Below are 27,837 nucleotides of genomic sequence, written 5' to 3' on the forward strand. Positions count from 1 at the left end.
AAGGAAGCTAAAATGGTAAGAGACATAATGCTCAATGGAGATCAATCCTGTTATAGGTTTTCTTAAAAACAGTCCCTAATGTTGACTTGCATTTTTTGCCCCTTCTGAGCGTGCATAAAGATATGATTTCTGTGACAACATACCAACTGTCTTCTTATAAAATGTCAGAAAATAAAAGGCTAAATCATAATTCTTCAAATTAATTTTTTTGTCCTTCAGAAAATAATCTTGACTTTATCAAAGTCCTCTAAGCTCCTGATATCTCTGAAATCACTCTGGTTAGTGACACTCTGGTGTCACTAAAACAGTGAGTCAGGGGCACCTATGTCACCTTGCCTCCACTCTTCTTTATCATCTACAAAGTGCATGAGGTAGAAAAACATTTCAAGAACTGATCCTCAGATGTTTTCTGGATATTTTCCTCCAAAGCTATAATTCCTCATCAAAAGAAAATGACACATCTTCTCCAATTTCTCCTTTAATTCCAAAGAGAACTCCAAGCACAGACAACATTTTAAATTCCATCTTAAATATTGAAACAAGACTTAAATATATAATACATGAATGATAGAACAACTTCTCCATGAAATATAATATATTAGAACATTTTATATCTGAGATATGAATTCTAACTTGGCCACTGACTACCAGTATGACTTTGGGCAAATCATTTAACTTCCCTGCACCTCAGTTTCCTCATCTATAAAATGACCTAGGGTTAGATTAGTTGACCTATAAAGTCACTTTAGCCCTAAATTCATATTCCTTGAATTTATGAATATTCTGGAATTTAAGACGAATCAGGAATGTAACATTAGGGTGCAGAAAAGTGATAAACATATTCACTGGCAATCCTAAGCCTATACTACAATTACAATTACTTAGCTATGTAATAATTTTCCTCTAATAAAATTTTATTCTACTACATCATGGTGTAGGAACATCTTTGGTTTTATAAAGGCTTATATTCACAAAGGACAGACTCTAGCAGTAGCTCTCAATTTCCAAAAACCCAATTCCCTAAATCCCAAAGTTTTGACCATGGGCCAGGATGTGGACTGTATCACTCATGCAAGGATCACCCTAACTAAGTGCAGAGGTTCTCATCAGAAGTTGGGTATCAGTGAATCTGAAAAGTCACAATAACTGAATATTACTGTGAAATGTTACAAGTGAAATCTTTAATCCCTGCAGTCTTAAAACTTTTGCCCTAAGAAGTATATGATTCCAAAATTCGTTCCTAGAATAAACAAACAGAAAATAGATTCAGGAAGGAAAAATAGTCTTCTTGTTCCTTGAATTAACTTTTATTTTATATGCAACAAATTAATATGTGATAGCCTTGAATCCAAAGTTTCAATTTTCATCATATAGCTGACCAAAAATATCTATATATCAGTGTCCTCATATCTCTTCTGTGTTCCAGTACTACAATGGCAGCTGACTGCAAGATACCTTCACTAAAGTGACTCAAACACATCATGTCCCATGATTAATTTCTCCCCTAAATTCTAAGTTTTTCTAAATTCACCTATTTATGCTTTTAGAACCACCATTCTTCTTTGAAATTATCATGTACCCCCCATGTCAATCAACTCTTCTATTCAACCAGCTACTTATTATTTCAAACTCCACAATATCTCTTTCATTCATCATCTTTTCTCCACTTACCATGGCACGATCATCATTCATATCTGCCTGGAACATGGCTAATGTGCCTTAATCGGTTTCCCTGCTTGCAATTTTTTCCCCTCTCCAATCCATCTTCTAAACATTTACTTAATTGAAATTTCTAAGTCACATGTCCATATCAGTAAGCTGCTCAAAAGAACCATCAGTATCTTCCTATTCCTTCTAGAATCAAATGGAAGTTCCTCATTTTGTCATTTAAGACTATCCATGATCTCACTGCAATATCACTTCTAGTCTCTGTTAACATTACTTCTTTTCATGTATTATTCTTTATCCCAGTGACAATGAACCACCAGCTAACAATCTTCCTAACTCAACTATCTTCCAGTTCTTTGCATTCATCCAAGCTGCCTCCTACACATCAAATTGACTCTTTCTTCACCTCTGTCTATGGAACTTCCATGAAGCTTTTTCTGATCTCTCCAATTGTTAATATTCTCTCCACAATCTCAAATTATCCTATATTTACTTCTCTGTGGCTATACCATCCTAAAAGAAGATAAGACTTCTATGGGTTTTGTCTCTGTACTCAGTGTCTATTACATTTGCACATACAGATTAAGTATTTAATAAAAGTCTAGATTAAATGAATTCAAAAGGCTTAGGTTAATGACATTTCCAATGATCAAAAGTTTTGATTTATTGAGATATAAGACATTAGCACATGCAAGGAGAATCAATTTTTCCTTATATGGTTTAAATCTGGAGAGATCTGATTCACTGACACCTGCCAGGTATTAGATTTTGGCAAGTAGCACCAAAATAGCTTGGTTTTATGAGAACTGTAAAAACTATTCAGGGTCAGGGAATAGAATGTACTCAGAAATGACTTCTCTAAAATAGTCACAAATTTCTTCCACAATACAGTAGAATACAGTGATGTGATTTTTCACCAACTGTATCTACCTCTCTTAGTTGCCAGTCACCACTTTGAAAATAAACACAGTTTTAGTAATCACAGTTCCAGAATTCAGATCTTTTCATGAATAACCACTTATTGAGAAAATAAATGATTTATGTGACTTTAATATGTAAATAATTTAACAGTATCCCTTTATAATCATCAGTATCATATGTAATACATGAACTAATATTGTATTGATCCATCAGAATGCTCTTCTGCTTATCCTTTCTGAGTCATATTCAAATATCCATTTTTTATTGTCATGTTAATCTTTTCACTTTTACATTTTGCCTTTTACCAGAATACTAGAATCTATGTTAGAGAACAGAAGCCTTTGGGGTACATTCAATTCTTTTTTTCTGATTGTGTTAACACTATTGTACCTAGCATGGTACCTGATAAGTATTAGGTACTTAATAAATGTTTGTCAGCTAGATTAATGAATGAATGCAAAATACAGTGTTCTACTATAGTGTAAATAAATAAATGAATATATATATATGTACTATATTTATTTATTTATTTATTTATTAAGTATAAGACCTTAATATTCATTAAGTGCTTCCTCTGCTAAGCAAAGGGATACAAAAAGGGGGAGAAAGGAATTCCTAATCCCAAGAAGGTTAGAGTGTAACTGGGAGAGACAACACATAAAAGAAAATCCAATATTGGGCCAGACTACTAGATGTCTAAAGGGTACAGTATTATGGCTAATGGCAATGAATGGAGGTTTCTGTGTTTCATAGATTGTTAAGAGAAGAGTATGAGGGAATAGCTAAACATAAAGCCAGAGCAGAAAAAACGTTTGGAGGATCTTAGGAGACAGTGACAGGACAGAGGGAAGTCCTCCCTAGTGGTGTTCTCCCTTATCAGAAGGAATATGCCTGTTGACTCCCCTTTCATCCAAGGTCAAAGAACAGTTAAGTAGCCTGAGTGAAGTGAAAAGGCAAAACAGGAGGATTCTTCCATTCGTGGCAGATCTTCTGATTAACCCTGGATTCTGAGGAGGTCCAGAGCATAGAAAGGGAACATGGGAGGGCAAGGTGACTTCAGTGACACTGGCTCCTCCTCCCCTTGACCCCTGCATCCCCACATGGCTTCTCTAGACATTCTGGAGATATTATGAACTTCAAGAACATCATATAAAAATGACAGACCAACATCAGCTTGCATGGAAATTAAGGAGTACCACTTGTCTGGTTATTCTGTCTGTCTCTATCTCTCTATATCTTTGTCTCTGTCTCTGTCTCTCTCTCTCTCTCTGTATATTTTTTTCTGTCTCTCTGTCTCTCTCTCTCTGTCTCTATGTCTCTCTCTTTCACATACACATACACACATACAAAGTTAGTCAACACCATCTATTAAGCACTTAATAAAACCAGACACAAAGAAATGGAAAAAACAGTCTTTGCTCAGACAGGAGGTAAACAACTATATATTATATATGTATATATAAATATAAATATACAAATATTTACAGATTAATTGGGGGGACAGTCTCAGAAGGAAGGCAACAGGCTTTAAGATTGAAAGAGGACTAGGGAAGGCTTCTTAGTAAGGAGGGACAAAGATAATCATGAAGGAGGAGAATGATGAGAGAAAACTGTCAGGAAAATCTAAAGAGAAAAGAATATTGAAGAAGAAAGTGAAAGATATTGTCAGAGACTACAGAGAGATCTAGAAGGATGAGGATTGAGAAAAGGCTCTAGATTTGGTAAATGGATCATGGTTAACTTCAGAAGGAGCAGTTTTTGTGGAAATATAAAGTCAGAAATGATCATAATGGGTTAAGAGGAGACTGACATGAAAAGAAGTCAAGGCATCTTTCTTTAACTTGCATATACAGAATAGAGATGCTTTAGCCTATGAGACCTGCAGTTGAAATATGATTGTTTTTCATAGACTTTAGCACTCCATCATTTGTCTTTAGTGCTGATTCTTTATTTTTACTGTTTATCACCCTAAGTCATCTTATTCTTTCTCTTTTTTTAGGTTTTTGCAAGGAAATGGGGCTAAGTGGCTTGCCAAGGCCACACAGCTAGGTAATTATTAAGTGTCTTAGGCCGGATTTGAACTCAGGTCCTCCTGATTCCAGGGCCGGTGCTCTATCCACTGTGCCACTTAGCCGCCCCTAAGTCATCTTATTCGAATTGCTTTCATTGCTATATTCCTTTCCCAACCCTATTCCTGGCTCCCAGAATTTCAAATCATTTCATCTCATCTTGGAACTTCCCACAGCACTTGGGATGTCCTCACTCTGGAAGACGCAATTACACCTCTAGTTTTCTCAAATAGAATATCCTTCAGTAAGGTCTGCCTTTCATCCCATTGATGAATTCTTGGAACCACCATTTTAAAGAGGGGCTAAACCAGCCTTCATTCCCCTAATGTCTTATTCGTGGCTTCTAGACTTCAAATCCATGCCCTAGTGCCCAGTTTTCCCCTCCCATCTCCTTTTAGTTCCCTTTTATGTGCTATCTTTCCATTAAAATGTAAGCTCTAAAGGAAAGGTGCTTTGTTTATTTTAGGATATATATATATATACATATATATATATATATATATGTATATATATATATATATATATATAGTAATAAAGTAGAAATAAAATTCCCCTATGTGTTTCTGCTCCCTTCTGAACTTTTGTTTTCTTCTGTTTTCTTAATATATTTTTCTTTCCATTTTTAAAATTTCTATCACTTCCCCAAATAGGTCTTCTCTAGTAACAAATATAGTCAAATAAGCATGTCAACACAATGATCACATCTGAAAATATACATCTCATTCCTTTTCTCTAATCTCTCCCCTCTACACGGAGACAAGATGTTTCATCATTCATTTACTAAAATATTTCATAGTTTTCCATACATTAATGTTATCAAACTAAATGTCTTCTAAAAGCTTATTCCTTTCCCTTCTCTCCCTTTCGTGATTCTGTTCATTTCATTCTATAACATACAAGTCTTACTAAATTTCTCTTATTTCTTCACATTAGGTATTTACATTAGGCATTATAAAAAATTATATACACACACACATTTACAGATTAATTGTGGGATAGTCTCAGAAGGAAGGCAATTACATTCTATTTTGCTCACAGTTATGGAAATTTACTGTTTTTATTTTTTTGCTCATAAAATAGTGTGACAATTAATCTTTTCTAAGACCCTAAATTTTTATTGTACCAAGGAAGAAAAGCTTCAAATACATCCTCAATTTTTAGATTTTGTCCAAGAAGATCAGAGAGTCTTATCATGGCAAAGGAAATCCCAGAAACTTTTATACAGGTTTCCATCTATATCAGTGGAATAATAATAATAATAATAATAATAATAATAATAATAATAATAATAATAATAATTTACAGAGCACTTTAAATTTTGAAAAGCATTTTATAAATTTACATCATTTTCACTATTATTATCACCACTTTACAGATTAAACTGAAGCACACAGAACTTAAATAACTTGGCCCCTGGTCACACAGCTAGTTAAATATCCAAGGCAGGATCTGAACTCAGATCTTTCTGACTCCAAGTTCAATGATCTATCTACTAGCTGCCTCTAGGAGACAAACACACACTCACAAAGCTAGTTACCTGACATAGGACTTTTTATAGCTTATTGTTAATAAAAAATCTTAATTTTTAAAGAAATTAAGGAAAACAAATTAATGGCTCAAAAATATAAATGCAGAGGATGGTTTGAGTGCTACATGGATTATGCAACCTATTTATAACCTTGTATTAGGAAAAGGCAAATCATTCAAGGAACCTATTATCAGTTCTAATCATTACAATAACTGTTTATGTATAAAATGTGTAACATAAATCCACTAGTGTTGGGCTTGGAAAAAGTATTTAAATTTCTAAAACAGGTAGATTACAATGGAAAATTGTGTGTTAAATGAGAGGGAAATAAGTTGCTTCCCCACAGACAATCATTCTATATTTAAAATTCATGATGAGTGAAGTGGGGCACCTGCAAGCAAGTTGGGACAAAGATACAATAAAAAATACTGAAATACAACTGGAATTAAATCAAAGAAATGTTGAATTAGCCCCTGATTGTGGGAATGCTACAGTAGATTGACAGATAGGCATTTGGAATCATACTGGTTCAAATCTATATAAAAGGGGTCACTCCATTTGAACCCAAATGTAATACAGCTCACAAGGGAAGAGACAGAACTATCAAAAATAATGAGCCCTGGATAGCTACCAAGAAGGCTAATCAGAGTTTATTCTACATGTTCATTCCATGTGGGGAAGACAGGAGGCCACGTGTTATCAGTCTCATCAATCATTCTGTCAGTCTAATCAATCAGAAGTGGACCAGTGTTTCCATCTAGTCAATTCAATCACTTAAGAGTTGCAATCATTTATAGATAGCCCAAACTACTGATGAAGTAAGGCTGTAACTATGTGGTAGATATACCAGAAAGAAAAAAAAGAAAATCAGTGGAACTATTATTATATAGACAGCGTTAAAACATGCAGCAGTTTGACTGAAATCTTTTCTTTTCAGACAACAGTTAATCTATCAATATAAGTATATATATATATATATATATATATATATATGCACATATATTAAATAAAGCTTTAAAATAAAAAAGATTTTTATTTAGAATAACATGAAATTAAGTCCCTTACAACTTATCTCACATAAGTAATATCTCTCAAATAAATCCTATGAGAACCACATGGCTCTTTATGGCTAGGACATCAATGAAAGTGTCCACCTAAATAAAAAGATAGTACTGAAAATTTCTATAAGATCTGTAGGATAACTATGCCATATTTTGAAAATTCTGAACCCTTAATTCAACTTTCCAAAACATAATATTGAAAAATTATTTGGAAAATCCTAATGTACATTTGGAATTTTTTTCTATATCACTGTGTCTTTAATAGAAAAAGTTTAGGATTTTTTATATCAGTAATCAAGGATAGCTATCACTGTGTTACATGTACCTTTGCAAGAAGCAGCAGAAACATGGCAATTGAGTTCCAATTTATACACTATTTTAAAATTTTTTTTCAAATAAAAAAAGTTACAAAGATCTATTTTTGGCTGTTGAATCAATCTATATCAGTAAGTTCTCATTTTTTTATATAGAAATAGTCTTTCTTTCAAAAATGCAAAATAATATTCCTAAAGTTCCTAAAAATTTTACATGACTATGAAAAACAAAGAGCCCACAAGTAAATCATTCCTGCTGGGACAGCAATGTCTGAAAAGTAATCTTTCTCCTAACTTTTACTTATATGAGGTTTTTGGCTCTTACATGAAGAACTGATGAAGATATTTCTAAAATTATTTTTAAATCTTTAAATCAACTATGGAAATGATGTAAAGACTAGTAAACTGCCTTCTGTCGGGGGGGTGGGGGGAGGAAAGAGAGATTTGGGGGAAAATTATAAAACTCAAAATAAATAAAACCTATCTAAAATTTTAAAAAATAAATCTCTAAATCAATATTTAAGTTATAACAAAAGTAGAAAATCTGGAATTGTTTTGTCATGTTACTGATTTCAATATCGTGATTTCATTAAAGATTTTCAACTCTTTTTACTTTTCAAGAGAAAAAAAGGCTCTTCTTTTAACATACTTTTGAATAACTAACTCTCTTCCAGGTCACCTTGAAATACTTGTTGTACATGTATTTAATCACCGAGTAACTAATGAAAGAGAATAGAATAATTCAACAAATTGAAATAGTGCTGATTATAACTGAACAAACTTAAATGGAACCTATATATTCATTTTTTATTATTAGGAAACAAAGTAAAAACATCCAACCAGGAATAAGAATGATTTTCTCCCTCTGATGAGCAGGACAAAAGAATAAATCACTACCTCAGATTTGTCTTTATATTATAGCAAATGCACATGCTCACAGTAAATATTCCTAAAAGGATCATTAATTTCAAAATCAAAATAGCTACAAAATGGGAAAAAACAACAACAAATCAAAACAAATAGTTTTGGATAAAAATAAATTCAAAGTTTTAAGATAGTTTTAGGTAAATTACATAGAATCAGACCAAAGCTGTAGAGCCTAATAGCTTCTTTTTGCCGACTTGGATTTTCTGTAATTAGAATATATTTATTGTAACTATGTGGTAGATATACCAGAGTTGCACAGTCAGTCAATAGGAGTATTATTATTATTGGCAGAAAATAGTCTCTGTTCCGCAGCTGCCTAGACACATGCATCATTTATCTTTAGGGAAAACTGAAAACGGGACTTGGAACATCATCTACCAAATGTACTCAAGAAATCTATTTTAAAAAAAATAGGATCCCTTTGAAACCTTGAATTGTAATCATAATTCATTAAAAAAATACATTCTCTTACCTGAAGTAACGGAGAGAGGTTTGGTACTTACAATTCAGGAGCAAGCTCTAAAGAATACTATTGATCTAAGGTTGAAAAGTGTAACTGCAATCACAGTTCTTCAGTAAGTCTCAAGATTTCAGAGGGAGGGAGGGGAGAAAATGGGAGGTTACGAAGTGAAGGAGCACAAGTCAGTCAGTGATTGTAACAATGACAATGGTTGACTGATGGGCAATCCCACACCTCTGCTCTCCCATGTGAAGCCCAGTAAAGACAGAAAAAAAAATGAGAGAAAAGCCCAAGGTATATATTTTTCTCACTGCCGGCAGAGCAGTTAAAATAGAATTTTTATGAGCACAGCACAGAATGATAATAGAATCATTGCAAATACTAAGAACTGCTCCTTGTAACAGGTTCAATAGCTAGAATTTGGGTATTTGGTTCATAGGTCTAAGTAAAATGCACCAAATCCTTTCCTTCTTTAAACTATATGCTTAGCTATAATCAAAGTAGACAAACCAACAAAACCACAACAAAATCACAACTAATTCTTAATTATTCAGGAAGTTGATTATCCAATTTAAGAATAAAGATAAAATAAAATTTTTGTTTCAACTTTCCCCTCCTGCCACCTTCTGGCAATATTCTTCCCCTACAATACCTAGCAGAGATAAGGAGGGTACAGAAAACTCACTTGATGTGGCTAGGTTATCAGGGATCAAGTGATATGTTTTGACAAAAAGCAAATTGAAGTTATATGCCTAAAAATTGATCTACAGGCCTCAATTCTACTCTTGTTCATAATTTTCAGGATGAGAAGAAAAAGTATCTTTGTAAGTTTTGAAAGGAAGATGTACTTCTGCCTGCTCTTACCCATACCAAAACATAGCCCCTAATTTAAGAAATAGTTTGACTTTGGTTAAATCTCGAAATGTATCTGCTTTCTTTGTTATTATAAATAAAATAACTTCATGGGACTCTAGTAGTGAATTTAAACAATGTCATTGAGACTTTGCCTAGGTATGTTCAAGATGTTTAGAACAATTATTAATTGATCACTAAATCGTGAGGGTCCCTTGCTATCTCTACTTTCATTATTAATATTGCAGTGCATCTGATTTCTAGGAATCTTTAGAATTTTAAACATAAACTTGATTTCTACCAAGAGGAGCATTTTATGCTTTTATTACATTATATTGACTCAGCACCATGCTCTGTGCCTTTGGAAATTCGTCAACATGTAATATAGCTCCTGCTTTAAAGGTGTTTAGAATTTTTATTTATGATCTTGACAATTCCCAAAATGATCGCTACACCATCATATGGTCATTTCATGTTAGTGTTGGAAAAAATTTTCTAGAAGCAAGATAAGCTGAGATATGGTGATGCTAGAACCAATATCAGTCCATGTCCCCCCATCTCACAACTATAGCATTGTCCTAAATGTTAGCCATGGATTTGGAAGGTCCATTGCATTTCTATTGTCTGTCTTCTAGAACTACCCATGTGGCTCCAACATTTCAACCATGCCTATGAAAAAAACAGGTGAAGCAAGAGATGCATGCCCAAACTGAGCAAGGCTAAGAGTTGCATTCCGAGGATCCACAGCTCAGTCAATCACATAACTCATAACTTGATGAAAAGGAATTAGTTTGTCTCAGTATATTATAGTCATCTTGGTCTCTTGTGCTTTTTTATGATGGCATTACTTTGCTACCACATTTAACAAAAAAGTTAGTTTGTATTTATACTGTAGAACCTACTGAAGGATAAAATTCAGTTCTGGAAACTTTAAACCTGACCATTAATACCAGAAGAAACTTAATTTATTTAATATATTAAAGATGAGCTCATTTTACATAAGATAATTTTCCAAGTAAGTAAACCTGAATTCCCTAAGTTCCTTAAAAGAAAACTGCCTCTTAAAACAAACATACTTAAAATTAATCTCAATCCTTTCTTGATGACTATTACCAATATAAACATCGATTGTTGAATTGTGCTATAGAATATTGATGCTCTAAGAAAATTATTAATAGTACACATATTTGAACCTCCACAATACAAGGCATTAGATTACTATGTTTTTTAATTCCTACTTCTGTTTTCATATTATTTCTCTTTCTCCTGTTAGCTGGAAGAAAATGGTAATAATTTCTTGCTGTTGAAGCTTATCTGCTTCCAGCAATCCACCCTTAAGCTTTGTTGCTTCTAAATATTCAGTTGAAGCTAGATAATGAAGTTTGTAACATACAACTGTGCACAAAGTACCAATAAAAACTCTGAGTGAGAACCTGAGGAATTTTTCAAAATAAATTCTTAGTTTTAGTACATGAACTTTATGAAGGTCATATCTATCTATTAAAGCTAAAAAAACTCTGATTTCCCCCCTTTATTTCCTCCATCTCAGCTAACTTCTAGATAGTTAAGATTAGCAGATAAGTAACCTCTATAAAGGTAAAGCATTACTATAATTAAAAATATACAAAAGAGCAGGCATAAGTTCAAATCATAACTTCTAGAAGAAATGTTATCCACTCTCTCCAGCTAATTGTATTAACATATCATTTTTCTTTGATAAACTTGACAGAGGCAAATCTGTTTTCTGAATTGAACTGTGTCAAAGCACTTGCTAAAGAAACAAGATTCATTCAATTCTGTACATAGAAAGAAATAAGTATTTTTAAGTGGAAGGAAAAAAATCCCTTTGAATAAGCTTTTATCTTTCTCTCTCTCTCTCTCTCTCTCTCTCTCTCTCTCTCTCTCTCTCTCTCTCTCTCTCTCTCTCTCTCCCCCCTCTGCCATAATGTGGGGTAGAAAACTGGAACAATTGTCCCATTGAGTCTTTAATACTTCCCATCTAATTCTTTTGTTCAAAAAGCAACAAACCAATAAATTATAAATGGCAACAAAACTGTTGACAAAGAACAAGTTTTTCAGTAATATTCTAAGAGCTCCTAGGCTAACATGTATGGGTGACATTCTAGTAAAGACTGCAACTGAGGCTTTGCTGTCTTCTAGATATTTCAGAGGAAATTGTTATTTGAGCAAAAGAACATCTTGAATATATGTATATATATATATATATATATATATAATAAATTAATGCATATTTTCAATCTTCCTCTGTTAAATTTGTTGGCTAAATAAAACTTTTTAATACATGGAAGTATATAAAATATTTATCAATAACATGTTAAAGGGAAAAATGATAAATAGGAGACACTGCTCTTCCCAAAATCAGTAATGGATTTCTAATACAATGAAATTCAAAGGACTTTTTCATAACTCACAAATTTATTAGTTTCTACTTTTTTATGTTCCTCCAAAACTATGGCAAATACAGACACATAGGTTCAAGCAATTCAAAGTATTAAGAGAAATAACTTTTACTGTTGATAATTCATTGTCTCATCATATAGCATTGATAAAGAAAATCTTATTGGTCAAAAAATAAGTAGAGTAAAAAAGAGAAAGTAAAAATTAACAATCAGTGCTTTAAAGTAGCAAATTGAAATTGATAGGGGCCATTTTCTTTTCCACTCCAGGGTCATGTAATGGTTCTCAATATCACAATGACTTGATTGTACAAGACCAGCCCTGTAGATGTCAGTTGATTCTCCCTAAGAGTTCTTTGGAATGATTATATACTGACCTGCCAAATTTCCTATAGACATGACTACCTAAATCTCAGCTTTCAATGTGGGGTCTAGTTGAGTATTGTCCTTTCTTTAAAAAATATAACTTCTTATAGTAATACTATATTTAATTGCTATAATTGTTCCATGTATACAAATATATATACAATACAGATTAATAGTTAAAGAAATGCAAATATCTTGTTACAAGTAAAATCCTGGGCTCTGATATTCATAGTAGTAAAGTTAATTTTAACCTTGGCTGGCTTTACTTTCTACTTATCTCACCTATAGAGTTATCTTGATCTCCTCCAGTAAACTGCTGAATGGCTTTTTATCAAAAGTCCTAAATATTATTCTGCTCTTAATTGTTCCACCCTTCCTCTGATTGCATACTACTAATCTCAGTGACCTAAACTCTTAGAAAGAACTACCTTTCCTAAATATGGCCACTCTCTGTTCCAAGAGTCCTGCTTGTTCTTTCTTCCTGCTCATAGCCAGAAAGAGATAGAGAAAATATTATCTCCATGCTTACCTCTATATAATAAAACTGTCACTTTTCCGATCAAAAAAATAACCCTTGACAATAAGGCTTCTATGCCACTGGTTCCAGCCAAAGCTCACTGTTTGTATAAATATAATATTGCAAAACAAAGCTATACAATGCCTTTAACAAAGATGCACTTTCTGACACTTTTAAAGATTTTTATGAGAAACTGCTTTCATTTCACAAAAGCTTTAATGTAACATACAAGATGCATATGTGCATGCATACAATTTAAAACAATCTAAACCAATAATTCTAAATACAGTTACATAGCAATTTCCTCTAATAAGTATAAAATTAATCAAATCTCACTTGTCCAGTTTTCTTCCTAACTGCATTTCCCTGGTATCATTAAACCTGGAACCAGTTGTTCAAACAAAACAGGCAAAAAGGAAAAGTCTAAAACCCAGCTGAATTCTGTACACTGTAGTACTGGTCCCAGCAATCTATTTTAGCCTGAGAAGGAGTAGCTCAATCATCTGTTCTGGGGGAGGGGGAGATTAATCTGCCTCTGCAAAAATCTTAAAAAAGAACTGAGTCTGTACCAGAAGAGGAAAACAGTAGAGAATGGGACAATGAGCAGTGGCATTGAAGTGGTCACACAATAACAGAGATTAAAAAGTCTCTGCAAGCAGTTTGAGATGAACATTCTGAGTCTAGAGACTTCTGTCTGTGACCATCTCTTTTGAGATTTGTAAATAATTGCATTCCTCCAATTCCTTCTCTGTTAATAGAAGGTGTTTGTTTCCCAGATGCTTCCCTCTATTAAGAAATACTATTTCCTAATTTTGTTCCATCTAAAAACACACTTTATAATTTCTTTTGTGTATATATCTTTGTATTAATTATATGCAGATGGGAGTTCCATGGAAGGCACCAATGAATAACTTAGTATGCACAGATCAAAATTAGGTCAGAGAAATTATTAGACTATTCTCCCAAACTTTAGGATTTCCTAGCCAAAGACCTGAGCAGATTGTGATAGAATTGTATGGTTTTGATTTTTAATATTTTTTATTAATTTCCCAAAAGACAGACCTAAACTGGATTCAGGTCTTTTATTCCTTTCCCTTAGGCTAAAAATGGGTCAGAGCACTATTTTGCCATCTGGGACAAGACTGGGGCTGTTGAGCCAATGTCATCACTCATTCCTTCTGCTTGTCTTTCTTTCCCTGGTGGGGAAAGGGGGTCGGATAAGTTAAAGGAAGTGTGAAAGGAGTAGGAAATACATATTTGGAGGAAAAATAAGTGTGAAAGATATGACCAGTAGCAATCACTTTCCTATAGTTGAAACAAAAGATAAGCAATTTTACTTTATTCCATTCACTTTCTCTTATAGGGGCAATGCCTGTCAGATAGTACTGACCTATTGGCTTTATCCTCAAAGCACAGGGATCAATTCAGGAGTTATTTCCATTTTACCACCTAACCTAGGCACTCTAAGACATAGAAAATAAATTAGAGAAGTAGCAGCAATAAAAATTTCTGTAGAACCCTTATAAAGTCATTCTGATCCCAATTTTTCATTATATGAAACTACATGATGGCACAATCAGAGGTTCCCAATGAGTATTACCTGATCTCTTAGGCTGCTTTGACCAGGATGCAGGTTCAGCATCTGAGGGGAGATGGTCCTGATTTCATCCATTACTACACAACTCAATCCACAATCATTTATTAAGAAGTACATCTACACCTCTCCCCACAAATTTACTTATCTCTTAATAAGACTTAATAGTCAATAAATATTTATTAAATATCTAATGTGTCAGTCACTGTGTTGGGAATAAAAAGAGTCAAAAAATAGTCCCTATCCTCAAGGAGATTATAAACCTAAAAGAATGGATAAGGGCTTTCTAATGTTGAGTTCATAATGAATAGAACTGAGGATTAAAAGATTTCACCAGCAACAAAAATGTGCATACCCCTTAATCCAGCAATACCACTACTGTGTCTATACTCTGAAGAGATTATGAAAAAGTGTAAAAACATCACTTGTACAAAATATTCATAGCAGCCAAAGAATTGGAAATTAAGTCAATGTCCTTCAATTGGGGAAATGGCTTAACAAACTGTGATATATGTATGTCATGGAACAATACTGTTCTATTAGAAACCAGGAGGAATGGGAATTCAGGGAAGCCTGGAGGGATTTGCTTGAACTGATGCTGAGTGAAATGAGCAGAACCAGAAAAACATTGTATACCCTAACAGCAACATGGGGGTGATGATCAACCTTGATGGACTTGCTCATCTCATCAATGCAACAATCAAGGACAATTTTGGGCTGTCTGGGATGAGGAATACCATCTGTATCCAAAGAAAGAATTGTGGAGTTTGAATAAAGACCAAAGACACTTACCTTTAATTAAAAAAACTTCTCTTATTATCTAATTTTGCTATCTCTTATACTTTATTTTTTCCCTTAAGGATATGATTTCTCTCTCATCACATTCAACTCAGATCAATATATACCATGGAAACAATGTAAAGACTAACCGACTGTCTTCTGGGGGGGGGGGGGGTTAGGGGGAAGGAAGCAAGATTAGGGGAAAAATTGTAAAACTCAAAATAAATAAAATCTTTCTAAAAAAGATTTCACCAGTTACAAATGACCTTTTTGATCATTCAACTATCCTACTTCAAATAACTTGCAATATTTGAAAACAATACTGTTGTCATTGGTCGGGGGGGGGGGAGAGGAGGGGACAAAGTATTGATCTGTGCCACTTTGAAAATAGCCATCACTGTTCAAGTCTTCATTTATCCAAATTAAAAAAGGTCTATTCATGTTTTTAGTGTACAAATATAAGGGGAGAAGGATTAAATAGGAGTATTTCCAGTCACTTTGTTGAAATTATACATTCTGGATCTTCCTTTGTCTGGGGGTCAGGAAAATAGTATCCCATGTAAAGCATAGGTATGTCCATTTCCATCTTTATGAGAGGATGGATGTTGATTTGATTTTTACAGACTCATGCTACCTACAAAATGATGGGCTACCTGTAGGAGGATGTATTCCGATCAGAGGAACCACTTCACTGTCTGTCTTGTAGTAAAAAATAGCTTTTCTTTCAGGCCTTTGTCTTACTACTTATCCTTCCATGCCTTTCCTTTGGTGGAGGGGGAAAAGGAAGTAGACAAGTTGAGATGCTGGAAGAATTTAAAAAACTCTTTTGCCCAGAAGCACCTAATGATGCTTTACATTGTAGGGTGCTACAAGTACCGCTCCACACCTGCTCTCCTTTCCTCCACTGACTACTAAGCTACTAATGAATATTCCCTTTCTGAGCACCAATCAGAAACTCTGCACCTGAAAGGGGGCTCTCCAAATCCAAAAGTCAGTGGCACCTTAGTCACTGATAGCATACCTGCAAGGTATGCTCAAGTGATCTAAGAGGAGAGATTTTTGAAAGTAAACATTCCCAACCCAAAGGATAGAATCAGTCAGATTAAAGAGAAAAGTTTTAGTAGAAGCGGAAGGCACATTCACCCTATCTTTTTGCTATCTGTCTTGTTTTCCATCCCCATTTCTTTCCAATTCTAGAACCATAATCAAATCAATACCTACATTACTTCTGGAAAGCATTTTTCACTATACTTTATTATGTTTCTTTCTAAATCAAAGTATAGCTTCCCTAGTCACCAACCCCAAATATTTGTAACCTCTTCTCTATAAGAATGTCAGTTCCTGAGGGCAGGTGTAGTCTTCACTTTTATATTGGAAACTCCAGCATGGTGTCTGCCACATACATTTTTATTTATAAAACAAATATAAATAATATAATATAATCTATAGATTTGTTATAATAGATAATATATATAATATAAATTTATAATATAAATTTATAAAAATTTTTATTCATTCATTCACTCACCCTCTTTGAGGATTAAAGTCTTGGGAAGAGGAACCAGTGTGAGTTAGGCAGTCACCAGAATTAAATGATTACATTTGACTCCTTCCAAGTCAGACTATGTTGGAGTATTTGTGTGATTTCAATATTTGTTTATGGACTTCTATGAGTGCTTTGCATTTTCAGTACTTTTTGTTGGGTAAAATAAATACTATCTCATTTTGAATTATCAGTTGTTATATGGAATACCTCTACGGGATTGGGTCTCTTTTTTCCATGCATGTAGAAACCTAAGCATAAGCTACATATGAGATTATTTTAACAAAAGAATATAGATGGAAGGTCAGCTAGGTGGCACAGTGGATAGAACACCAGCCCTGGAGTCAGGAGGACTTGAGTTTAACTTCGACTTCAGACACATAATTTTTACTTAATTGTGTGACCTTGGGTAAGTCACTTAACCCTGTCACCTTGCAAAAGACAAAAAACAAACAAATAAACAAACAAAAAAGAATACAAGTGGAACCTTCTTAAGTAATTCCCAAGATCAGACCCAATCCATGAGAGACCAGACTTTTGGGACAGATGGGTTATACATAAGATTTTTTAAAATTATATATAAAAATTATACTTGATTAAAAATGTATATGATGCAAAAGTGGTAGATGTCAGTCAAAATATATAAAATAATACTCATAAAGCTGCTAATATATTTTAGATGGAAAAGTAACAAGTAAGCAAAAAATCTAACAAATTCACATCAATTTATTATTTCTATTGATGAGTCTTGATTTTAATATTTATTTATTCTCTTTTTGTATGTTAATAAAATATTCTTGTTTAAGAGTAAACAGAATACCCCCTCCCACCACAAGATATAGACTCACTTGAGTGATAAAGTAAAGGGGAGAGAAAAAAATTAAAATAAAAAAATAATAGTAATAATTGTAGGTATGACCAGGTGGTGCAATTGACAGAACCCCAGCCCTGGAGCCAGGAGCACCTGAGCCCATATCCGGCCCCATACACCCAACAATCACCCAGACATGTGACATGCAAGCCACCCCAACCCCACTGTCCTGAAAAAACCAAAAAAAGAAAAAAAAAGACCCAAAATAAAATAAAATCATAATAATAGTAGGGGTGGCTGGGTGGCGGACAGAGCATTGGCCCTTGAGTCAGGAGCACCCGGGTCCAAATCCAGCCTCAGACACCCAACAATCTCCCTGCTATGAGGCTCCAGGCAGGCCACCCAGCTTCATTTGCCCTGCACCCCCCTCCAAATAATAATAATAATAATAATAATAATAAAAATGTGCTTCAGTCTTTGTTCCCAAACCAACAACTCTGTCGCAGGTGGATCACATTCTTAATGGTAAGTCCATCACAAAAGTTACTTCCATATTTTTCCACCATTGCCATTGCTGATTGCAACTCCCTCCTTTCATAGTTCTCTACTACCAGGTACTATATTTTTGGAAGGCCTGTCTGGGACCATAGGGCCAGGTGGATGCTGGGCCTAAGGGGTGGTAGGGGGGCTTGGGGTCTCTTGGCTCCAGTACCAGGGATCTGTCTACTGCGCCACTCAGATACCCTACAACAGAGTCAGAGTGAAAGAAAATATAGTCTATTGATGAGTCTTAATTATGTCCATGAACTTTCTCTAGTCTTCAAATTTAAAAGGACTAACTCTCTCATGGACTTGGAAATTCATTTTATTTTCCCATCTTTTATAGTGTGAAAATTTTGTTGTGTTAAGCTAGGAATTTGCATTTTGGATTTCCACGGATATGTATTTCAAGGTTCATGAACTTGGGGGTAGGATTACATTTTTATTTGAAAAGAACAATTTGTTTTATAATGTTAAATATTTTATTTTGTGCACTTAAAAACATTATTGTGAGTAGTCTATTAGTATTCACTAGATTGCCAAAGCGTTCTAATGACACTAAATGTTTAAGAAGTCCTGAAGTTAAAAATGTAGATTTTAGAGTCAGAGCAACTGAGTTTGAGTGGCATCTCTGTCAATTATTAATACTGTGACCATGTATATGTCACTTAAACTGTCTCAGTTTCCTCATCTATATTTAGAGAATTTGTAATCTTATTGATCTGAGTCTTCTATTGAAAATTCTCATCTCTTCTGAGGGTGATGATCAATCTTAATGGACTTGCTCATTCCATCAGTGCAACAACCAGGGACAATTTTGGGCTATCTGCATTGGAGAATATCATCTGTATCCAGAGAAAGTATTATGGACTTTCAACAAAGACCAAAGACTATTACCTTCAAATTAGGAAAAAAACTGTTATCTTATTATGTAATTTTACTATCTCATACTTTATTTTTCTTCCTTAAGGATATGATTTCTCTGTCATCACATTCAACTGAGATCAATGTATAACATGGAACCAATGTAAAGGCTAACAGAATGCCTTCTGTGTGGGGGGAGGGAAGCAAGAATGGGGGGGGAAAATTATAAAACAAAATAAATAAAATCTTTCTTAGTGAAGAGTCAGAAACACATAGATTTAGAAATGAAGGGAATATCCACCAGGATCCATCAGGTATAATCCATATAAAGTCAATAAAACCCCCAATAACATCTCCTATTTATAGCTTGTTTTGTATATATAAACAAATATACACAAAGCAAATTATAAATAGGAAATAATTAAAAGAGAAAAAGTACAAGAATTAGGTAAAGGTAGTATTTTAGTTGGGATACAAAGAAAACTAGGAAGGTCAATAGTCAGAGTGGAAGAGAGAAAACTTTCCATGCATGAGAGACAGTCAGAGAAAAAGTGCAAAGCTGAGAGTCCTATTCGTGAAGCAATAAATGTTCCATCATACTTTTAAAAAAAAACAGACAAAACATTTTGTGAACACAACGGGAATCTTGATTAGTGTCAGTACTTAGCAAATCACTGAACACAAATTATTTTAGTAGCTGCATCTGACATAGACTTGGATAGTTTTAATGTATGGGTAAGATGTACTTTGACTGAAGAAAATCTTCAAGGTACCATTTTCTTTTACTAAGTCAAATAGAGACCTCTTATTTACCAAGGCTCTTTTGTTATATGACTGTGAAAGCAGCTAGTATTTTTCTTCTAAAATCAGCTCCAAAATCAGCTCCAACATGTTCTTGTAATATGTTCTCAATGAAAAAATTCATATTCTGTACATAGGCTATTTCATGAAAATTGTAAATCTGTAAGAAAGTAAGTATATTATATATATATATATATTTATATATCTTTACAAAATATTACAAGTCCCCATTATTTTTATAATTCCACACATGATTATTTTTCTCTATTCTTCTGGGAATCTTTCTCTCTTTTAAATAATTTAAGAATAATTTTTTGAGTACCCTTAAAAGTACAGTGCCTTTGATAAGGGTTTCTTCAGATTTATTGTCAATGATCCTGGCTTAAATTCTTTTTTTTTTATTTTTTGGCTTTTGCAAGGCAAGGAGATTAAGTGACTTGCCCAAGGTCACACAGCTAAGTCAGTATTAAGTGTCTGAGGCCAGATTTGAATTTGGGTCCTCCTGCCTATAGTGCTGATGCTCTATCCTCTGTGCCACCTAGCTGTCCCTTCAGCTTAAATCTTATCATAGGACCCTGAATACTCTGGAGAAGGAGAGAGTGAGGCTGATAATTTTACATGACTCTGCCTCACTTAAATTTAATTCATTTGCAAGCTAAGAGATTGCCATCTTGATGTCATTGGTCCTCTTCCAAAATGAAGGATGAACAACAATAAACAGTACTTCTGTACATATTTTGTCAATTGATCAATGAGTCAATGAATAATTGTCAAGTTCAACTGCTCTTCCCAATTTCATCTTCCTTAGTATTCCTGCAACATCTTATTCCATATACCGTGTTGTAATTAATGCTAGAGACTTGAGTCTAATTTAAGAGATTGTTAACCTTTTTTTGTGTCAAACACTCCTTTGACAGTCTGGAGAAAACTATCAAGCTCTTCTCAGAATAAAATTTTTAAATGTATAAAATAAAATAAACGTGACTTCAAAAGAAATCAGTTATACTGAAATAAAGATGTAATCTTTTTTTTTTCCTATTCAGGTTCAAAGACCTCATGAAATCTATCCACTAGTCAACAGACCCTAACAACCCCAATATAAATTAATTCCTAAGATAGTGTTATAACTTCTAAATCTATACAGTGGATTTTTTTTTAATTTTTGCAAGGCAATGGGGTTAAGTGGTTTGCCCAAGGTCACACAGCTAGATAATTATCAAGTGTCTGAGGTCAAATATGAACTCAGGTCCTCCTAACTCCAGGGCCAGTGCTTTATCCATTGTACCACCTAGCTGCCCCTTATACTGTGGTTCTTTGATACTCAACATTAACTTTTGATGAATGATGAAACTGATGAGTAGGTAAAGATTTTTTTCCTTAAGAAATAATGTAATTGGAAGTAATTTGTGAAAGCTCAACAGAAATTTTACAGTTTACTGGTTTAATTTTAAATAATGAAGTTGTTTTGTAATACAGAACCTTTAAAACTAATAGACATGGATGAAAAAGCAAATAATTGCATAAAAACAAAATAAAATTTAGCTTCACTTTACCTATCCTGAGAAGAGTTCCTACCATAATGAGTTGTTGCTTGTCTTTTGCTCTGGAAGAGGATGATGACATCAGGGAGGTGATGTCATGACAAACAATTGAATCTGATTTAAGTGAAGGGGTACTTTGCTAGGTCACCATCCTCACATTCCCCTCCAGAGTAGCCAGATATGGATGAGGGCAAGTGGAGATGACCTAGGATGCAGCGGGAGACCTTGGACTTTTAAATCTAAATAAGGTTTTTCCCAGGTCACAGTTTGACTGAGGCAAAGACCATTCAATACAAGAAGCCAAGATGATCACTTTCCCTATGTCATAAATAAATGAATGAGTCAATGAATAAACTGGGAGAGTAAGACTCCAGTGATTAAGGAAGATGAGTAAGAAATGAAGCAAAGAATATCCTCTTTTTCAAAGTCAAAAAAAAATCACTCTGGAAGGGACAGCCCTCAGGATTTCTGTCCAAAACCAATCAAGGCTCAAACAATGAGCAAGTGGGCTTAGTTTGGGGTTCCTCACTGTACTACCTTGGGATTGATGGTCAGTCTCTGTTCCAGTGATAGAAAATAATACAAGACAAACCTAAGCATTTTCCCTTTCAGAGGCATCTTGACTCATAAACTTTCTAGCAAATCTGATGGGTCTAGAGCAAGCACGAAGTGTCAAAACATTTTTCTTGTCAAAATGGAAGTAACAGGTTTGATGAGTTATGAAGCTAACAAGTATCGAGGAGTCGTTGCTTTTATTTTTCTTGACTTGCTCTTGGAATTTAATTACACATGCTGAATACTATTTCAAATCTTTCAATCTCTGTTTTAGAGTCCAAAAGATATGAAAACATTCTTTAAATTTTGATTTGATAGGGAGAGTAAAATTGGATTTCCTTACCACAGAACTAGCCACTATAGATTTTTCCTACCTATGTGTTTGAGAGGCAGAGCACTATGAGGGAACAAGTTAAAATAGCCTCATGGAGTTGCAGAGGAAGAATCTAATTCTGTATCTTCAATTTATATATTATATATTTAAAGGTAGTACAAGTACAATGGACAGAAAGATGGACCTGTGATAACAAGAAAGTCTGGATTGAACTCTTAGACATTTACTAGCTGTGAGACAATAGACAATCAACATAAACTTTGAATCTCAGTTAAATTATTTTTAAAAAGGCCGTGGTAAAAGTCAAATAAAATTATTATAGTAAAGTATAAGCCTTAAAGAATTCTGTAAAATCAGATGCTATATTAAAAATAATAATTATTATTATTATTCTCTTTACACAAATGACTGTAAGAATCTTAAATGGACTGATATTTATTGTTACAATGGGAAGAATTTGGATAATATACCTGGCAGTTCTCAAGATGGAAGTGTCCTAGAACAACATCAGATCTGAAGGGCACTTAGTGGGTACTTCATTCACAACTTTGGCTTCAGGTAGAATGTAAATCACCCCAAACTGATAGGGATGTTGATTGCCAGTTGATTGCCTTTCTGAGAAGGGGATTCCGGAGTATCATTCTGTTTGTCAGTTCCAATGAATAACAATTTCTTCTCACTGGAAGCCCATTTCCCCTAGTTCAAGACTGCCAGTCTCATCAACTTCAAATTCTCATAAACCTTCTGCAAAGCACATTTTTTCCCCTAAGAAACTTTCTAAACCACTCTTTTAGACAAACTATTTGTCTATCATTCCTTCTCTTCTCTCTCAATGGTCACCTTATATCCATCAGATTTTTAATAGTGAACTATTTGAATTATTAATCATTTTGCCATTCTTGAACTGCTATATTCATTAAATAAATCTTATACTGACACATGTGTGTGATTATTGCATGTATCTCACATACAATTATCTTAAAAGTTTGGTTATATATAAAAAAATCAGAATATCTCCAAATTTCCCTCATCTAACTTTCCCTTGGACTTTGATTATAGAAGTAGTTCTTAGAATCAGAAGTATACTCTAGCTTTATTTACTCCCAGTTTTTGAATCATTCAAAATAAGAGAGTTACGGGCAGCTAGGTGGCGCAGTGAATAGAGCACAGGCCTTGGAGTCAGGAGTACCTGGGTTCAAATCCAGCCTCAGACACTTAATAATTACCTATCCCTGCGGCCTTGGGCAAGCCACTTAGCCCCATTGCCTTGAAAAATCTAAAAATAAAAACAAAAAACAAAAGAAGAGAGTTACCATGAGAGAGACTACCCCCATCATTAGCAATTTTCCTTTCCATTTTCAAAAAAAAATGTCATTTTGCAGCTAAATTTAAAAAATGAAGGGTAGAAGAAATTATATAGTGATATAACTCACAATAGGCAACCAATATCATCATTCTTCTTTCCCCCATCCTCCTTTCTTTGCTTTTATGGTTTCATACACACACACACACACACACACACACACACATACACACACACACACATATGATTATATATAAACAATGATAGTCAAACCCATTTATTACCTCCACAGTAAAACCTGTTTGTGCTTATTTGAAAGATTGCTACATGGAAGAGGGATTAAAATTGTTTTGTTTGGCTTCCAAGGGTCAGAATAAGGAGTGGGTGGAAGATCCAAAGAGTCTGCTTTAGGCTTGATATAAAGAAAAATTTCCTTAATATTTGAGTTATCTAGCAATTGAATGTGGTTCCCCAGGAGTTAGTGACCTCTTCTTTACTTGTTTTTTTCCAAGCACAATCTATATGCTACAGATTGAATATGCTAAAAATCAGATTCTTAGTAATTTGTATGATGACCTCCCTCCTAAAAACTACATTCTAAGTCAATGGCTAAAAATGTTTGATTCAGTATGGCAACAGGAAAAAAAAGTTCAATAAAAGATGAATGCAATGTGATCTCATTCTGCAAAAGTAGTTACATTTACAATCAACATTTATTTTATTAACAAACTCTTTTTTCTCCTATTTTTATGTTTTCTGTATTTATTTTATTGTTGTTGCTGCTAAAGTAGTTTCAGTAGTGTCCAAATCTTTATTATCCCATTTGGGGGTCTCTTGGCATAGATTCTGCAGTGGTTTGCCTTGTCCTCCAGCTTATTTTACAGATAAGAAAACTGAGGCAAACAGGGTTAAGTGGCTTGCCCAGGGTCGTATAGTTAATAGCCTCAAACATGATGCTAGATTTGAACTCAAGTCTTCATGACTACTGGATTTCTATTTACTGTGTCACTTAACTACTTTATTTTCATATTATATGAATCATTTTAGAAGGAGGTCATCATACAAATAACTAAGATTTCTCTCTTTAGTAAGTCTAACATTCTCATAGTTTTGAGAATCTCAAAGGTACTTTCCAGAGATAGATAAATTTGAGGGTTTTTTTGCTTTTGGGGGAATTTTTTATATTTTATTTTTCCAAATACATGTTATAAAAACTTTCCTATAGGCATATAAATTTGTAATGTTGATAATTATTTGGAATAAATAAGATAGTTAATAATAAGTATATAGCCTTTGCTACATAAGTATGTAGCATCATCCATGCTAAAACCCTAGGGATACAAATATGAACAGAAAGACAATCCCTACCCTCAAGGTTCTTGAATTCTAAAGGAGGAAGATAGCATAAAAGGGAGTTGAAAAGAAAGGGGCAGGAGAGAAGGGTTCGTCTAGGGGCATAGTCCAGGGTCCAAAAGAAACTGACCAATTGGAGAAGCAGCTGCCATGAAAAAAGATGCTCTCAGGTGACAATGCCTTCAGGGAAGGTCTAAGGTATGATGGTGATGTGCAGAAAATTCTAGAGAATCCTAAGAAACTCAAATAAAATTCTGAAAATCAATGTCATCCCTTCACATACTTGAAACAAATCAGCAAAATTTCACCACAAAATAAGCATTATTTATAAAACTAACTTTGAAATTTGAAATAGATAACAATACATCATTTCCTAAAGCTGCTACCGAGACAGAAGAGAAAGGATTATTTATGTTAAAATAAACTTCAAAGTTCTAAAAAATATTTTGAAGAGTAGGGCTAAGATCGTGATTTCCCACAGCTCATTCCAGAAAACAGAGGAAACAAACACAGTAAGATGCTGCACCTCTTCCTCTGAATCAGAAGCACCCACTCTGGGAACACAAGGTTCTGGGTTCACTCCCTTTGGGAAGTTTAGAAGTGACCCAGGATAATTTGCATAACCCCATCCAGTTGCCTGGGAGGAAAATTAGAGAAGGAAAGATCAATAGAAAAAAGTGGAACTCCCACTCCAAATCCCCCCAACCTCAGGGAGGGTTGATGATGAACACAGAAGGCACAATTCCTGGGAAATGGAGGATGGAAAAAATAAAAGGGATAGACTCCCAAAAGCCAACCCAGAGCTGAAAAAAGAAAGGCCTTGGTGGAGTTCAAAAATAGAATGTTCCTTTTGCCATCTGCAGAAAGTTACATTATGAATACAAGAGCTTTGGACCCCAAGTATAAAAAGGAGACCTGAAATATTGTGGCAGAAGTATGACATTATTAACTTAGGTTCCTCTATAATCTATCCACTAACTTCTCTACAGGAAGCAGTGATCCCCACACATATTCATTTCTTTGGTAACTTAGTTTTTACAAGTTTCTTGAAGTTGTGATTGCCTATTGACAACACACACACACACACACACACACACACACGCATAACTTTCATTTGCTCCTCACTAAAAGCCTGCTATGAAGATATTATTATCATACTCATCACTTCAAGAGTTAGGAACCACATATTCACATAAGTGCCTACTATAGAGCTTTGGAAATTATTTTCACTTCTATAGCAAAATAGAAAAGAAATAATTCTTAAGTTTTCATGCAGACTATACAAGAACAAACTATTCTAGATTAGACTAGTCTTAGGAAATCAGAAATGTGAAAAAAATCAGATAAAATATTCTATGTGCTTATTGGATCTGATATAACTGACTTTGTAGACTGAGAGAATATTTTGGAGCAGAAATTCATAAAAGTAAATTATAGTCAATTAACACTTCCAATCCTCCCTTTATTTAATGATTTAGAGGATGAAAAAAGCTTTATTCTTTTCTAATACTACATTTCTGCTTTGCTCTCTTCAAGCCATCTAATTATAAATAAATCTATTAGTTTAGACTCTCCAGATAAATTCTAAAATTTAATCATTTCACAGCAAAAAAACAGCAAAAACTAGACCATTTATAATGCAGACAAGTCTCAAAACTCAAACACACAAAGCACACAAACACACACACACACACACACACACACACACACACACACACACACACACACACACCCCAAGTTAGTCAGCAACCTCTTTAGGAAAGCCCTTTCTGAATGCCATCATCTCTATCTACCAGGTTGACACATACCCTCACCAAGATTATTTTTGGAAAGCCAAGACTTTCCTTTTTGCTCTGGTTTCATTCTTTCAATGTGTTACATACATTGTACCTTAATGAAGTAACATCAGAATCCATTTGAACTAAAGTTAACAATTAGAAATCCTTAAAATACACAGAGAACAAAGATGACTGAATTTGTTGGTAGCTCACTTTAAAAGCTGGCCATGAATCACAAATGTTGAAAAATTTTAGAAACCTACACCACTATGCTTAGCCCATCAAGTGTCAGATTAAGATGGACCAGCTTATCAAAATAAGGTTTGAAGATCGAATATTGCCATAGATCCGACCATTACAACTCAGAGATGGTTGGTCTGTGAAGAAAGACCATACTGACTATTGAGTGACTGTACCAGGTTGTCATATATTACCACACAGAACAGATTTGTACTTGCCCAGCACTGTTGATGTGTTGTGGTTGCCTCATTGAGGCAGAGGGAATCAAAACCACTTAAGGCCAAGAGACTCCCTCAGTAGCCAGATCATCTTCAATAGTTCTATTTCTTAAACATCAGACCCTGGGATATTTGATTCTGGTATAGCCAAGTGAAGAAGATGCTCTCACTATAATAAACATAATTATACATTCACTCATTCAATCATATGGTTGGTTGGTATAGTCTTCTTTGTTCTTTGAAAGACAAGTAGTAATAGTAATAGTAGTACTAGTGGTAGTAATAATACTAGTAGTAGTGGTAGTAATAGTAGTAGTGATCAAACAAGAATCTCAGGATCACATCTGAAAAAAGAATGCCTCTCCCAGTACTCTCCAATTGCTAATGCACTACTCCATTCACTAGCTATTGTATATTTAAGAAGCTTGTAGTTGTTTTGTATTTATTCTTTGGATATTTATTGCCTAGACATTTGTGTTGTT

General features: G+C 34.1%; 1 protein-coding gene across 18 annotated transcripts in view; it reads right to left on the reverse strand.

Moving 5' to 3' along the window:
* The window catches only part of PLCB4 (phospholipase C beta 4), a 517,486-nt gene that overhangs the window by 378,006 nt on the left and 111,643 nt on the right, over nt 1-27,837 (reverse strand). For 3 of the 18 annotated variants that reach the window (XM_074209466.1, XM_074209476.1, XM_074209465.1), the window contains exon 1: nt 8,961-12,017. The exons of 14 other annotated variants lie outside the window; for them this stretch is intronic. The gene's annotated coding sequence lies outside the window, so the exon portion shown is untranslated. Of the gene's footprint in view, nt 1-8,960; nt 12,018-27,837 lie in introns of those variants that run through there. One more of the 18 variants, XM_074209472.1, reaches the window with a different exon arrangement.

Source organism: Macrotis lagotis, chromosome 1 (genome assembly GCF_037893015.1).
Source record: "Macrotis lagotis isolate mMagLag1 chromosome 1, bilby.v1.9.chrom.fasta, whole genome shotgun sequence".
In the NCBI taxonomy this organism is placed as follows: domain Eukaryota; kingdom Metazoa; phylum Chordata; class Mammalia; order Peramelemorphia; family Peramelidae; genus Macrotis; species Macrotis lagotis.